At 32.7% G+C, this 15660-nt stretch overlaps 1 protein-coding gene across 3 annotated transcripts in view; it reads right to left on the reverse strand.

Moving 5' to 3' along the window:
* LOC123720073 (sex peptide receptor) overlaps positions 1–15660 on the reverse strand; it is a 167902-nt gene that overhangs the window by 75371 nt on the left and 76871 nt on the right. For 2 of the 3 annotated variants that reach the window (XM_045676531.1, XM_045676530.1), the window contains one exon: positions 5903–5923. The exons of the other annotated variant lie outside the window; for it this stretch is intronic. The gene's annotated coding sequence lies outside the window, so the exon portion shown is untranslated. The remainder of the gene's footprint in view (positions 1–5902; positions 5924–15660) is intronic. 3 annotated transcript variants of the gene reach the window in all.

A 15660-nucleotide genomic window follows, 5' to 3' on the forward strand; every position in this document is an offset into this window, starting at 1 on the left:
AAGCGCTATACACTAAAGAAAAAAATTGCTATCGTAACAAAAGTCATGATTACTTAATATGGTGATTAAGTATTTTTAATTTTGTACGCAATTTTCTTATTTTTTTCTTTCATAAGAACCTTCTCCTGACACTAATAAATTCAACAAAAAAAGAAAAAAATTATGGCAACTAAATAAAATTTGAAAGAAAAATGTTATTCTGCAGTCAGTAGCCGACAGTTATGAAACAATTTTATCGACAGTTGACACTTACTATCACCAACTAATTGACGTTTGTTTAGGCGTTTCTATACATTTGTTTCATCTTCGTAAAAGAACTTTTATAAAATATAATTAGTGATTACTTTGAGAACCCTGTCATCGTAGCTTCATCCGTACCGAAGTCAATTGTCAAAGTAAGTTACAAAATTGTATTTTGTGTCTATATATCTTTCAGGTGTGTGTGATACATAAAATCGTCGAAAAATGCTCGTGCCAATGGCTCAGCGTTTTTGCTGCTTCAGTTCCATTGCTTTTGGCCATAAATATTTTGGCTGTTTTATGACAGTTGTTATATTAGTAGTGACTCATGACTGCCCGTTTGAACTTCTTATTGAAAAGGCAAACTATAGTCGGTACAAATACCGAATATAAGGAATAGTATTTTTTTCGATCGTTATCAAAAAGTTATTAAACTTTTTTTTCGTTTCGTCATAACGATAATTTTTAAAATAAATAATTCGTGTCTATATGAGGTTTTTTTTATTCACCAGGGTAACGCTAAAATGTTTATTAAATTTTGTGCTTAAAAAGGTAGTACAGATATTTGTTGATCGCAAATGTCGCTACAACAGCCTATTATCAAAGTTACCACAAGTTCAATGAGCTGCAAAATAAGAAATATCATTGTAATCAACTATTAAATCTTGAAAAACGGAATGTATCAAAATTCTATACATACTTTCATTTGTGGTTTCATGACTTGCTTATTTAATTAGTCAATTATTGATAAAACTAACCAGAATATGACAAAACCGAAACGTGTGGAATATTACTAATAGCAGGCTCGTTAAAACTTTGGAATTACCATAATTTTGTATGGATCGGAGTCCTGGTCCTTTCGTGCAGAGGACCGAACAAAGATAGAGAACGCCGAACCGTACCACCGAACGCAACAAGAGCCAATAAGTCCATTTTGAACCAACTAACGACCACCATAAAATTGCTTAGCTACTTTGGCCATTGCCAGGAGAGAACCGAAGAGTCTCTCGTAGTAGGGAGGAGTGATGGCAAAAGGGGTCGGGGTCAATCATCTGCCTCACCTAACCTGCACCTCAACATCCCTAATGAAATTAGACAAGCTGAGAACAGAGTGGTGTGGAGGCAGCGAGTACGGAATAAGTTTAAAGAATTAAATATTATGACACTATCTGGATAGTCATCTTGAAGCCATATTGTAAGTTTAAAAACATATAAATGATTTCAAAAATTTAAACTTTAAACTGGTGACTTTCACCAGTATAATACTCGAAACAAAAATAACAAAACTAATTTTAAGCGAACCAACCAGGCTCGAGAAGGCATGAAAATTGTATTCGTTTTTACAACAATCTCAAAAGCGAAATTAGGGAAATATAACTGAATACATTCAAAACTCTTTTAAACGTAAATTAATCAATAAAGCTTTTTATAATTTGCCGATTATTTAAATGATTCTAATTCTTGAGATTAATTTGCTATTAAACATTTTCCAGTTCAAATATTTATTGTTGCTCTGCCTTACAAACAATTTGTATGACTCAAAACTTGGCGATTAAAAAGAGTTGCGAGGAGTTTCTTGACAGTTCTTCTTGCTCGCTCTACGCCCTTGACTTGCGAACTGGTAGTAAATGTAAATTTAGAATCAATTAACATGTTTTCTGTAGACGTTTATAAGTGTACTTGGTTATCTATATGAATAAAGTAATTTTGAGTTTAAGTATGAAGAAAAAGAATAAAACCGGATTATACTCGGACATATCCATATCGGCCATAAACTAGTAAATTAATATTTATAAACTAGATACTTTATTGCCCATGTCGTAGCAATTTATCTTGTATTGTCCTAGAACACGCCAATTTATCAAATCAGGGACGATAAAGGCAAAAATGAAGTTGAGACCGTCTAACATTGGAAAATTGCCAATTTCTATTCAAAGGTATTTTCAAGAAACATAGTGTTTTGTATAAATAGGTTAGCTTTACATACTATGCGATTTAAATTTGAAAAAAAGTCTGGTATTGTCAAGTGGGAAGGAAATTAAAAAAAAATGGTTAAAATAAATACCTAAAAGTATATAATGCAGGATAAACATAGAAAAATATGTCTTAAATATTTTGACCATGGTATAGTCTATGGACAACCTTAGATTATCGATTTGTCTGCTGTCTATGACCCCTGGACATGAACAAGAGCCAGTTATAATTCGATAAGCTTCATATTTATGTGCAAATGAACAAGTTTTGGCAAACACCCCGAGTGCCTGGAAAATAGCCAAATATTCTGTTGAAACGCTCCATTTAGTTTAAGGTGAAAATTGATGATTTAATCCGATAGATATATAAACAACTCAATATTCATTTGAAGGCTATAAAGTCTTTATGTTCCAAATAACACTCAAAGTTTGTACCAGCCAGCGCATTAAACTTACTTCAACTAGGGAAATACTTTTTGAGATTGTCAATTAAGTGTTTTACGAGTACATATGATAAGAGTGAAGAGAAAGTTTGGTTACAGAAACGCTTAGTTCAAATATTTGTAGTTCTAAGTAGTCCTAGCAGTCTATGCAGGTGAAAACGGGGTATAGCTCCTTAGATAATAAAAGATTTCAAACCCATTTTATTCACAAACATTATTTAATTGTTTCTTAAACAAGTTGAAACATTTCCAGTTCCTAGGCAAGAATTTCGCTAAACAACCTAAGTCCAGATAGTGTGTATAAATAATCGTAGCGTGTGCGCAGATAAAATCATCTCATTAGCATATAACAGCTTCCGAGAATTGAAGCAACCTGATACCAACATTTATGAAGCAATAAAATACGAATTTTCGTGAACAACTTTCATAGCTGTTTAATTGGATTTTTCGAGGAACTAAAAATAAAATGTATCTTATTACTATTGGGAATACGAACGTGTTACGAATATATACATAATACATAAATACTATATTAGTTTAACTGTGGTTAAAGAAATAGACTAATGGCGCGTAAATTATAATACACGTCACATATGGTCTCGTTACTAAGCGTGCCCTAATGTCACTGTCAAGCTATTTCATGATGATCTGTGCCCACTGTCTGACCCGCGAATTGTTGATATTTCATTAGACTTCACCGATAAATTTTCTTTCAAAAAAATGGTTAGTCAATTCGTTTCTGTATTCAACCAAAACGGATTTATGATTTAAAAATTAAAGGTCACGAGATTGGTCATATTTTAAAAAAAATGTAATTGGCCTTTTTAAAAAGCTCTGACATATTTGTTTTTATTTAAATCTTTTGCATCTTCTGTTGAACAGATTCATAATAATTCACTCGTTGGTATAACTGTAACATTTATAAATAAACTCTTTATAACAAGGCAGAATTATTTTCGTTAGGTTAAACAATTGATGTTATGAATACATATTGTTGTATATCTTATTTTACATAAAATCTTATTAAAATATTAATTGTTTTTGTATTATATATTTACCAAGAACATTTAAATATTTTCCTACTAGGGTTATAAAAATAGACGTAATGTACTTAGCAAAAAATATTTATTAATGATTATTTGAGTGATTTTATAATGCAATTATGTGATTATGTAGTGATAAAATAATATTAGAATTGACTTTAATGATATGATTCATAATCTAATGTAACTTCTATGTTAAATTTTGCATTTTAAGACAAATTTGCACGTCATATCTGTAGAATATGCGAAGTTTTTTGTTGTTTGTTTGCCATTAATAAATTATTATTATACATTTGAGTTCCAGCTGTGGCAGCTCTACGTACAATTACAGCTTGATTTCTGGTAGGAAAAACATCGTAGCTTGCATAGTGCTCAGAACTAGCAGGCAGTAGTTAACTAGGCATTCAAAAATGTTTTTTCACTGTAAACCTTTGTAGCGACACCTACAATCTACGATTTCATTCAACCCCTAAATAACAAAGTTATTTCAACTGCTAAAGATATACAGCTTCTTTACCTCAGCCACTCGGGGCCGGCCCGTCAATGGTTTTACTAGTCCAGGATCTTCAGGGAGGAGGATGACCTCCGTCTTTCTTTCACAAAACAAATGAATGGAATTTTACGGGGACTTTTTTTCCTATGACCATTTAGGTCAAATGCTAACGGACGGCAAATGCGAATAAGCATCTTGGAATCTAACCCTTTTCTCCTCTTTAATAAGTGTGGCAATTTGTCGCTACGACGTTATTAATCAAGCCTTTCCGGTGACGGGCGCCTTTGATCTAAGGTGACCATTTTTTTTCGAATTCTAAATACAATTTTGTAAAGAGATAATAAACTGTAGTGATTGTGTCTTGCCTTATACTTTTATTTAATCATTTGGACATTGCTGATAATGTTTTTGTACAATATAGCATTATTAGTATCGTAATTAAGCACAAATTTGTCGATGAGTTACTGTTGTGGTATCTGGCTATTGAACACGTCTGCTCCACAGCATTATGCTGAGACAGGTTACTACCACAACACACATATTGCACTTTTAATATGTACCTTATTGCTTTTTTTGCTTTACATCTTGATTTTGTTATTTTTATATTATTATTTTGTGTTTCTGTTTGTTTCGTTAGTAATAAATGTTATGTCTGTCTGTCTCTGTTACGTTCGAGTAAATATTGCAAAACGTGGCCCAGCTGCAGCGCCGTTATACAATATATATAAATAACTGCGAAAGTTCATTGATAGTTATGTAAAATTGATATGCGGAAACTTTCATATAATCCTGTCGTTTCGGAAAATGTTGTCACCCTTCATAATAACAGTCGATCAGGGAAACTTTATAGACATCGATCGAGGGGATTCGTTCGCTGAAACTAGAATACCTTGACATCTATTTTAGATGTCAGCCACCTGAAGATTAAGTCCGCCAATTATCGTCTCTTTGATGTCATTAAGTACAAGAACTAAGGGTGAAGTCATTACAATTTTGAACATCAAAATATGTATGAATGTGAACTATGAATAACTATTTTTTCAGAGGCCCATCTTAGTGACGCTGAGTAGAGACACTCATTCTGGTTGACCGTAGACTGACTGACTGGTCGTTCATGGGTCTCGGTCTCCAGCGGCCCGGCACCGCAGGTCTTGAATAAGCTCTATGCCGGATATAAGCCCGGGGCCCTTGGGTTGAATGCCTTTGCTCCAAGGCCCCAATTCAAGTGGGTGTGTGGAGGGCTGAGGTGTTTTTAGTGGGTAGAGTCACACTACCGTTGAGTGTAAACCCAGCTCCACAGTGCCCTCGTCAAGCTCCACGGCGCGGACCTACATAACTGCATTTCCACCTCATTAAAAAAAGGGAAACTCATTCTACCAGAAAGCGAGTGCGTTGTCGGTCTTTTAAAAATCAGTACGTTCATTTCTTAAAGTGCTATTGTTTCGGATATACGTTCAGGCATGGTTGCACATTGTTCCACTGGGTACTTTGCCTTTGAATTTGTCGCCAGATTAAATAAATATGGAAAAAATACAAATGATTGTAAATAAACTTTAGAAATACTGATAAACTATTTCTTCATGCAAAATGAATTTTGGAATTGGATTTATGGTGATAAAATTTATTACTTTTATTTGTTAGTTATATTTGGATTCAGCCGTTCAGAATGTCTACTATGTAATTCTTCGTTTTTATTATAAATATACTTACAATGGTCTGCTAGAAGAAAATCTGCAAAAATAAAAGTCAATCGTTAATAAATATTCTGCATACATCTAAAAACCAAATAGCTACCTACAGAAAATGGAGGAAGCCTATCTAAAAAATACCAATGAGCCGTCGGCCTATGGGCTGGCTCAAATACCGTTGGATAGACGCCTAGAGAGATTTAAGCGTTCTCCTAATGGACCAATGGCAATTATACGTTTTTTATGTAATAAGAGGTAAACGGTCGGGAAGCTGATCTGATGTTAAGTGATGCTCGCAAGTGCGTTGCCGGTCTTTAAAGAATTGATACCATCATCGTCCTATTGGTCTATCTAATCCCTTTTCATGAATCATTGGTGAAAAACGCATAATAAAGAAGTAATGTAAAGCGAACATACAAACAGATTCGTTGGAGGGAATTATAAAATGTTAAAAATTGAAATACAGGTAAATACAAATCCGTATTTTGTTATTCTCAAACTAAGATTGTTTTTGTTTTCACATTGGTCAGTTGTTTTATTAAGGCTTGAGTGGTTTTCCGATCTCGGATTACAAAACTTGATCTTTTGACTATATAAAAATAGTATAATTTAATATAAGAATAAAAACGTGCCGTTATGACTCTTCGTTCAATGAGTTTGCAGACAGGTCGGTCTGCTGTGCCTGACACACGCCGTCACTTGGTCTGAGATGGGGTATTTTCTATCACCGTATGGAAAAGCTTACATAAAAATCCAGTGCACAGTCTAGATTCGTACGCAGGAAGCCATTGTGTATTCTCACAAAGCTCACAAGTAGAATATTCAAACTTCGAATTTCTTTTTATCCTTGTTTAAAATTGCTTAATTGTCACCTGAGATAAAAATTACAGGCGGTATCATCTGTCTCGTTTCATTACAGTTAAAACATACTATGACAGCAAGAGACGAAAGAGGAGAACGTTTTAAAAGACTGCAACTACACAGATTTTTTAAGAATGGTATTCGATTTTTAATTAACTCTCTGATTTAACTACATTACTGCGACACATACACTTTAGGACACGAGGCATATATTAAAGTTTCGTAACGTACAAGGGACGTGGACAGACGTATTTCTCTATTTAATTGAAATTGTATTTCTTTAAATTATTCTTATTTTTATTATAATTATACCAGAACCTACGAGTTATAAGGTGTACTAAGCCAGGAGGTGGCGAGTCGAATAATCATATGAATAACGCACCTATTTAGTTAATATTTTAAAAAAGTATACATTATTGAACGTATACGAACGATTGGAGCCTGCTTGTAACACTTTCTCTCGTGTTATTAAAGCGTTAAGAGAGGGACAAAAGACCGCCTTGTGGAGAACGTGATAATGTTCAGGAGAGCTAATAAAGGTGAATGCACACAATATTTGAGAATGAAGTCAAGTTATCACTGTATTAAAAGATATGAAATGCATTCAATAAATGAGTTAAAATCTATATGTATTGTTTTATTTTATCTAAAATATGATTATATCTCTTGTGTACAGATATCGCAATTCCATAAGCGTTTTTTATATTTCCCTAAAATTAATTATTAAATGTTTTCCTATGTTATTTCCTAAAGTACAAAGTTTCACAATTGTTGGCATGGCTTAGGAAATCAATAGTATGACCATTGTTTGATTTTAATTTGTTAATATTGGCTTTGAAACGCTATCTATTAAGTTACATCAAAAATTACTTATATTATGTTATCATAGATATTGTCCAGGATTTTCATAGCTGATTGTTTTTTGATACTTAATGTAGCATTCTAATGGTGAAAGTTTTTGAAACAAACATACAATTCTTTTTTTATATTGCTTATCTTATAAAGACTCTTTAGATATCGAGATTCATGTACACTTTTTCCTTTTTAATTTTCATGTATCCTTTTTTTAGTTTAATTTGTTGTTTTTGTTCCTGTTTAGTTTTTGTCTTTTGAACTATGTGCAAAATGTATTTTTGCACTTAACCTAACCTAATTTAATACTTTTTCTTCTCTTCTCACAGCGGTTGATTTTCTATATTATGTACAACGAAGCGTTCATAAATAAATATATTAATAATTTAAATTTTATATTCATGTGAACAGCAACCTTTACAAGGGTCTGTGTAAAGACAGATAAAGTACGCGAAAAATGAATTTTACTATGACATGTCTCTAGTGAAAACATTTTTCTAGTCTGTGTGGCTAATGCTATTACTTTTTATTACAAAGAAGAGGGAATTTTTAAAAATAGAACGCGGCGAGTATCTTTCGCTAAAAAAGGTAAGAATATAACACTTTTCAAATGACGTGACAATGTTACCATGTAATTGATAAATTGTTTTCATATTTCGTCATTACCGAAGGCAGGAATTTCACCTGATAGAAACTTAATGTTAAAATTATGAATGGCAATTTAAAACTGAGCGTTTCCTAAGGCAGTTTTTGCCGCACTATGTTAAACCAGCTTATGCAGCCCACCGAAGTATTTCCGAACCAATTCCAATTAGGGTCCTTCAACGCACAATCGAATCATAAATCAGGAATCAGTATACGCATTCAAGTACTTCATGAAAAGGGCGTACCAATCCTTAAATGACCGGCAATGCACTGCGAGCCTTCTGGCAATGTGTGCATTGCCGGCGGTATCCCTTAACATCAGGTGAACCTCCTGCCCGTTTGCCTGCTATTACATAAAAAAAAATACTTTATGTAGTGGAATAGGCGTTAGAGAACAATTTTTGCTATACTCTATAATAATTAATTAATTAATTTCGAGTTGAATATAACTTAAATAATTAGGAAAGTAAACCAGCTTTGTAGCCCTGGCTAGCCTAGTAATGAAAAATAACCAAGATAAACTTAGGTCCGTTAAAAGTTAATAAAATTATCTTTGATCTCAAGAAATGCTTGCGAAAATAATATAACTCGTGAACGGGGTTAGTCTATCAACAAGTTTTTATATCGAAACCATTTTACGACTGTAAAACTTTCTAAGAATTGGATTTATTTATTCATCACAATTCGTTTTTTATTACACCGAAGACCTTGATATGTTTTGTAAGGTAAAAGACGAAAATAATTTTATGTAATTTATTTTTTAAAATAAACTCACAAACAGTGAAGTTAACATTACAAAATTTACAATAAAGATAAGAAGAAATTCAGTCCCAAACACCAAATACAATATAATAATTCATGATCTATAGAAAGCTAAATAGCGAAATAAAGGAAAGATTTGATTGTTTTGTTTAAATAAACATTAAAAATTATCTATTCGAAAATGTACACTATTAAAAACACAACACAGGCTAGTTTGAAGAAGTTAGGAGTCTGTTTAAAAACTTCGATATGAATCGCTATCGCTTAAGCTGTGGAAAATAATGACCATATTGATTACATTTAAAGAACATATGCCCATTTATAACATATAACAAAACCAGCAGCGTGAACTAGATCTAATCACTAGTGTATTAAAAAAAATATTTACAAAAGTATTTACATATAAACATAATGATGTTAGAGTTTAATCATTATTTCTACATAAAAAATCTAATTAAAATATAAGCTGTGAACGTCAATAAAAATGCTTCATTATTTTTTATTTAGAAGAACTGGCAATAAACTCTCCGTGACTCTTTGTCGCCAAGGTTTTCATAAAATGTTTGCAACCATTACTTGCTCTTCATGACATGTTAACGTAGGTTATTATTGTAATTAAAAATACAAAGAATAAATAAAAAGGAAATATCAAACGTTTCAGCAATCAGCAAGGCATATTGATATGTACTTACATCACAATGCATACGCATACGAAATACAACCGTTCTAGACAGAATGCAGAAAAACAAAGAAGTGCTGATGGCAGTTAAGAAAAGGAAACTTAGCTTACTAACAAAAAATGCAAGCTCCTTCAATGAATCATATAAGGCAAGGCTTATATCTATAAGGGACCGGTGAAAGAAACCTTTGTGAGGAAACCGGCTTGCCTTAGACCCAAAGAGTCGACGGCGTGTATCAATTATAATTACTTTTAATGCATAGATGCCAGATGCTAAATAAATATATCATATAAATATTTTCTATGTATTTATTATTAAATGATGCAATATACAAATCTTAGTAGGGGAATCTTGATTAGTTTCTTTAAAAATAAACAACTGTTTATTATTTACATTTGACGAATTTGTTATAAATTTAAGCCTGGTTAATTCGACTCTCAACCGAACATATGACAGTACACCACTGATTCTTAAAGAGCCGCTAAAGAACTCGCGAGTTCCATGACTGACAACAGTATTCAATAACATCAGATGATGTTAGCCCGGCTTCATTAGTTCTATACAAATATCCTCAATTAGGTCGAAATATTTCGTGAGGAAAGAGGACTTCATCGCAGTCAAATAAGATTTCTTTTATGAAGGACCATTTCATCGTAAATGCCTACAATATACAAACTACGTTTAACTAACACACATAAACTTAAGTAAATAATGACTACAGCCGACCACAAAACGCACCTGAGTGTCGTTAAACTTAAAGTTAACCATGTACGTGTTCCACTTTTCTTGTACTTCCAGTATTTAGTAGCCCTTATAAAATAACTAAGTAAAATTGTGATTTAAATCTTTATATACAGTTAAGTACGTATTTAAATTATGTTTAATTATTTTTTTATTTTCATTTCTATAAACGTATCTAATGTTACATTTATAGAAAACAATTAACATAATACATAAAAAATATAAGAGATGCAATGGACGACGTTATCGCTTAAGGCTCTATATGGAGAGAGTTTCCCGTCTCGAAGGTACGATAGCTTCTTCGTCTAAACATTCACAGCCATGGAAAATTTATTGTGTCCGTGTAAACAGAATTTCAAAAGCAATAATCGTATTTCGAGGTTTTGGGCCATGAGTGCCATGAATATCTGCCCTTCTAAGGCTAGATTTAATCAAACGGAAACGGAAAAAACGCTGGGTTAATTTTTATTTACCGTGTTCCACAAACATTCGTAACTTCTATAAAGTTCAATGAACTTAATATTATCGGCAGCAACATATTTAAAGGTCATTAAAATTTTTGTGTCATTTTTGAGATCAAAAGCCTAGTAATCTCTAACCTCGAATGAAACATTTCACACTCAAAACGGTTCATACCGATTTGTACGATACTCGTATGACCATAAAAAAATGACATACGAGATCGTGTTTATACTAGTCGAGATTCATATGTAAGAATCTTGTTACTAAAATCAAATGTAAAAAGATGCAGGAAATTATATAATTAGAGTGGAGTAATAAGGACCCAAGAATCTGAATTCATTTTTAAGATAAGAGGGAGTTTTGGGCTTGAAAAGAATTGAGTATAGAAGTTGAAGGTGTACCTATTTGGTATTCGTGTCTTTATAAGGTACTGAGTATTGTAATGAAAGGCTCTTCAAGACACGACTATTTAATACAATACCAATCTATATTAAACATCAATAAATGTAGGCACAAAGGAGATGAGCGTCACGTCTGAGTCAAATAGGTGACCACCCGAGCTGCCTACGGAATTTAAACACATGGTCATATTCATTAATTAGTTGCAAGTAGAAATAATAAGAAACAATTCTTTATTTCTATTGCCTTTCCATCTCTGGCTGGCCGTCAATCTCGTGAAACGTGCCTTGTCCTATGCCAGATGAAGCCACTCTTTCGCAGTCGAAGTTCTCGTTCACTCACCAATGTTACGAAGCCATAATTTTCCTTCTACCAACACGGATTCATCCTGTATTCCCATTATAATTAATTGAATGGGGTTGTAACGGTCATGGCGCAACACGTGGCCCCGGTACGCCTGGTTAGATGTTCTGATAATTTATAATGCATATTTTGGTAAAGACAAATATTTAGGCTATAACAATTTATAATTAACACATTTTGACTAAAATACCCAATGATATTACCTAATGGTCTTTCTCAATATTGATAATCAGTCGGTGTGATTCACCGACGTGATCGCTAAATACTAAAGTACTCGCTGCCTCTTATCATACATCGTAAACACAATTTGTTAAATGAGAAGAAAGAGTGATTTAGTTAAATTAGTTTTGGTTGGTTTTGTATTCGTACGACTAATATTCCTAAGTGAACAAAGGTCTATAAAACGTCCAAAGCCAAATATTGCGAACGGGAAAGCTAGTCACGTATCATGAAACACATCAAAGGGATGTTACTGTTGGGTATGTTTAACGTTTCTATACACTACTTATGGATAATGAGACGAAGATAAGACATATGGAATTCAAAGAGGACTTTTATTGACATTTAATTTTATGGTTTGAAGTCGTCAATAAATCTTTTAAATGTATCTAACAAAACGAAAAACGAAACAGGTACTAAAATGTGTGGACAGCCTTTGGATTTTTATGATGTAGTAAAATACTAACATTATGCAAAATGTATGTGTATCGCTACAAGGGACTTAAAACATAGTCCACCACTGTGTTTGTTTTTTTTTTCGCGTAGCCTTCAAAAACACGGATTTCGTATCAGGAGAAATATTGATACGTTACCAAGGTGAGGTGTATGGGTACCGTGCGAAATCGAGGACAAGCTAGTATTTGTATAAATTATAATAACTTATTAGAGCAGTGTTGCGACTCTCATCCCTGAGGTCGTAGATTCGATCCTCGGCTGTGCGAAAATGGACTTTCTTCCTATGTACGCATTTAACATTCGCTCGAATGGTGAAGGAAAACATTGTGAGGAAACCGGCTTGTCTTAGACCCAAAATGTGTCTAAGTGTGTCAGGCACTGAAGGCTGATCTTGCCTATAACATTGATAAATGATCACCAGACAGATATAAAAATCTGAGGCACCTTTTAAAGTTGCTTTAGACCCAAAACGTCGACGGCACGTGTCAGGCACAAAAGTTGATCACCTATTTGCCTATTACATTGATGATCATGTAACATACAGAAATCCGAGGCCCAGACCTAAAACTGCATTCATGATTACTTCTAAAAACATAGCCACAGTACCTTTTCGTTCATCATGATATAATTTTCCAAACTAATTGATATGCAGATAGCATCATGTTTTAACATTCGTAACATATAGCTTTTTAGAATTCACATTATGCTATCTTTTAAAACATCATGATTGAATGTTGGTTGGAATTTTAACGCTCCGTATAAAATATATCAGCATTATTTTGTAATGCTTAGATATTTTGCTAGTTTACTGGCTTTACGATGGGGAGAAAGGACCACATCTGTTTCATTAGTCATGAACGTAAAACCAAAGATATTTCACGTTTCGTTTAACATTGCGTTTTAAACAAGCAATATTTTTCGTTAGATTCTTACTGAAAGCTTTAATAGCCTATGTATCATTCTTTCTAAGAAATTTTAAGATTTAGAGGATTTTTTTTATATTTAAAACATACCTACAAATCTTTCAGTCGTAATAATAGAGTAAATATTTCACGATAACATAAACTAAAATTATTGTGTAGTACGTTTCAACAACTAAAAATATTTAAATTCAATGCAATTATTTAATTAAGATTTTTTTAGTAATAGTACAGACAGAGAGTAATCTAACATACCTACCTATTACATTACACTATAATTATAAAACTTTGAAATTTATTTTTTCATGTTTGACTATCTTATATAAATGGCAAACAAAAAACATATTGTTATTTATTACACAAAAATATAAAATTTTATCCTTTAACTTTAATTTTGTTCGCTTTCGAGTGAAGGATCTCCTGGATGTGTAGGAAACTCCTGGATCGTGTGGTTTAAGTGCAATATCGCCAAGATTCAAGTTGGCTCCTGGTGAATAGTACCGTTCACAGCATCGCAATACAGCGATGATAATCTGCTAGCATTAAACGTACTGATATAGAGCCCAAACATTTAATATTTATATTAGTTATCTTTTTATAATTTTTGCGGAAACTTCTTTATCAGCATTGTAAAAAAATACCGTCACATGTTTCGGTTACGCGTCACATTTTCCCGTTACGTGCCATCTTTTTCTTGTCCCTACCACGGTTGATTCGAAGAGATTCGAAGCCATTAATTACAAAAATATATATTAACGATAACAATGATAGTAATAATTCTATTAAAATTAATGAAATTCTGTAATAATCTCAGTAGGAATAAGGTAAAATGAAATAATTGTATTATTTGTATTCATGTCTATGATAATAAAAACTTTATTTAACCAATTTCTGTAAAGTTGCAGTAAGTAGAGAATTTTTCAAAAAATAAGGTCACAAAGAAGTTTCACTTCTTACGTGTGTACACTAGTACACGCACACATTTTTAACTATTATTGTTATAACTATATAGGTTAAGTAAATACTTTTTATTAATGTATTCATTCATATGACACCAAACAAATACAGACCGCAATTGTTTGTGAACGATTTTACAAACAAACAAAACATTTATTCTAGTGACATCATCCTATCAGTTTATATTGCTCCATCATCACTAATCTCGAAAGGGCGATGATGAGGCGCGGGTGTCTGCGTAAGTTAAATATAACTGCCAATGTTTTGCACTGATGTAAATCCTGTGAAACCAAGAATTTTTTTTACATCACTGTCGTAAATATGAGGAAAATATTGAATACGAGTATAATTCATTATTATGGAACATGAAACCTATCAGGCATTAAAAATATTACCCCATTTAGTGGGAAATAGAAACGCCACATTCATCAGGTCACTCCAATATTGGATATCCTTGATGGATTTGGGGATATTTGTACGCGTAATTATGACTATAAAGAAAATCACCGGAAAAGGAGCGGATATCGCACTATTCACGATATGCTGTATAAAATCTTTTGAAATTACTGTCACAAAATGGCTCGTCTTATAGCTGGAGAAGACTCATGGAATTAGCCGGAAAGTAGAGTCTATTATCTTTTACTGGCTATTATTTTGATTTGACGCAAATTGCTATGTATGAAAGTATTCCAAATTATAATTCTAGAAACATCGAACGTACCTAGGAGAAAGGAAATATCTATATATATATATAAATGCAAAATATGTTGCTGAGCGCAAAACTCAAAGTTCGAAGAAGAACGACTCGGAGACCGTATATAAGGCCCGTTGCGTCCCTTATAATTTTTATGTATTATGTTATTTGTTTTTCTATAAATGTAACAAAGTGTAAATAAATAAATAAATGAAAAAAAGCGATCTCTTCCAGGCAACCCTACAAGGGAAAAAAATATATATGTTGGGTACAATTCAAGAAGTACTTACATCACCAAATCTTATTAAAAAAATATAAAATCATCAACCTTAATCTAAAATAATACAAAAACCACAAATAAAAAAATAAATACAATATAATAATCTCTAATCTCACGGATTCATGAATTACGATGCAATAGAAAATAATAAGAAATACAAGAATTACAAAACTCACGATTGAACAGGATAGGATATGGTTAAGAAATGTTTAAGCAGAAGTGTTTTAAAAGATGTTAGGGAGGCAGCCGGGCAGTGTGTTGTATGGAGTCGGGCAGTTACCACAATTTAATGGCGGAGATAAGAAGAGGTGATATTTAAAGGAGGTGAGCGTCATTTATTCCTTGGACCCTGAGGAAGGTTTTTATGAATAAAAACTCGACAACATTTTAAATAGAACAATTAAAAAACACAGTCGTAGTAGATATATCTATCTATATCTATATATATTAATGAATCCATACTTTCCTTGCATGGCATCCCGCGTGAAC

Source organism: Pieris brassicae, chromosome 2 (genome assembly GCF_905147105.1).
Source record: "Pieris brassicae chromosome 2, ilPieBrab1.1, whole genome shotgun sequence".
NCBI classification, from domain to species: domain Eukaryota; kingdom Metazoa; phylum Arthropoda; class Insecta; order Lepidoptera; family Pieridae; genus Pieris; species Pieris brassicae.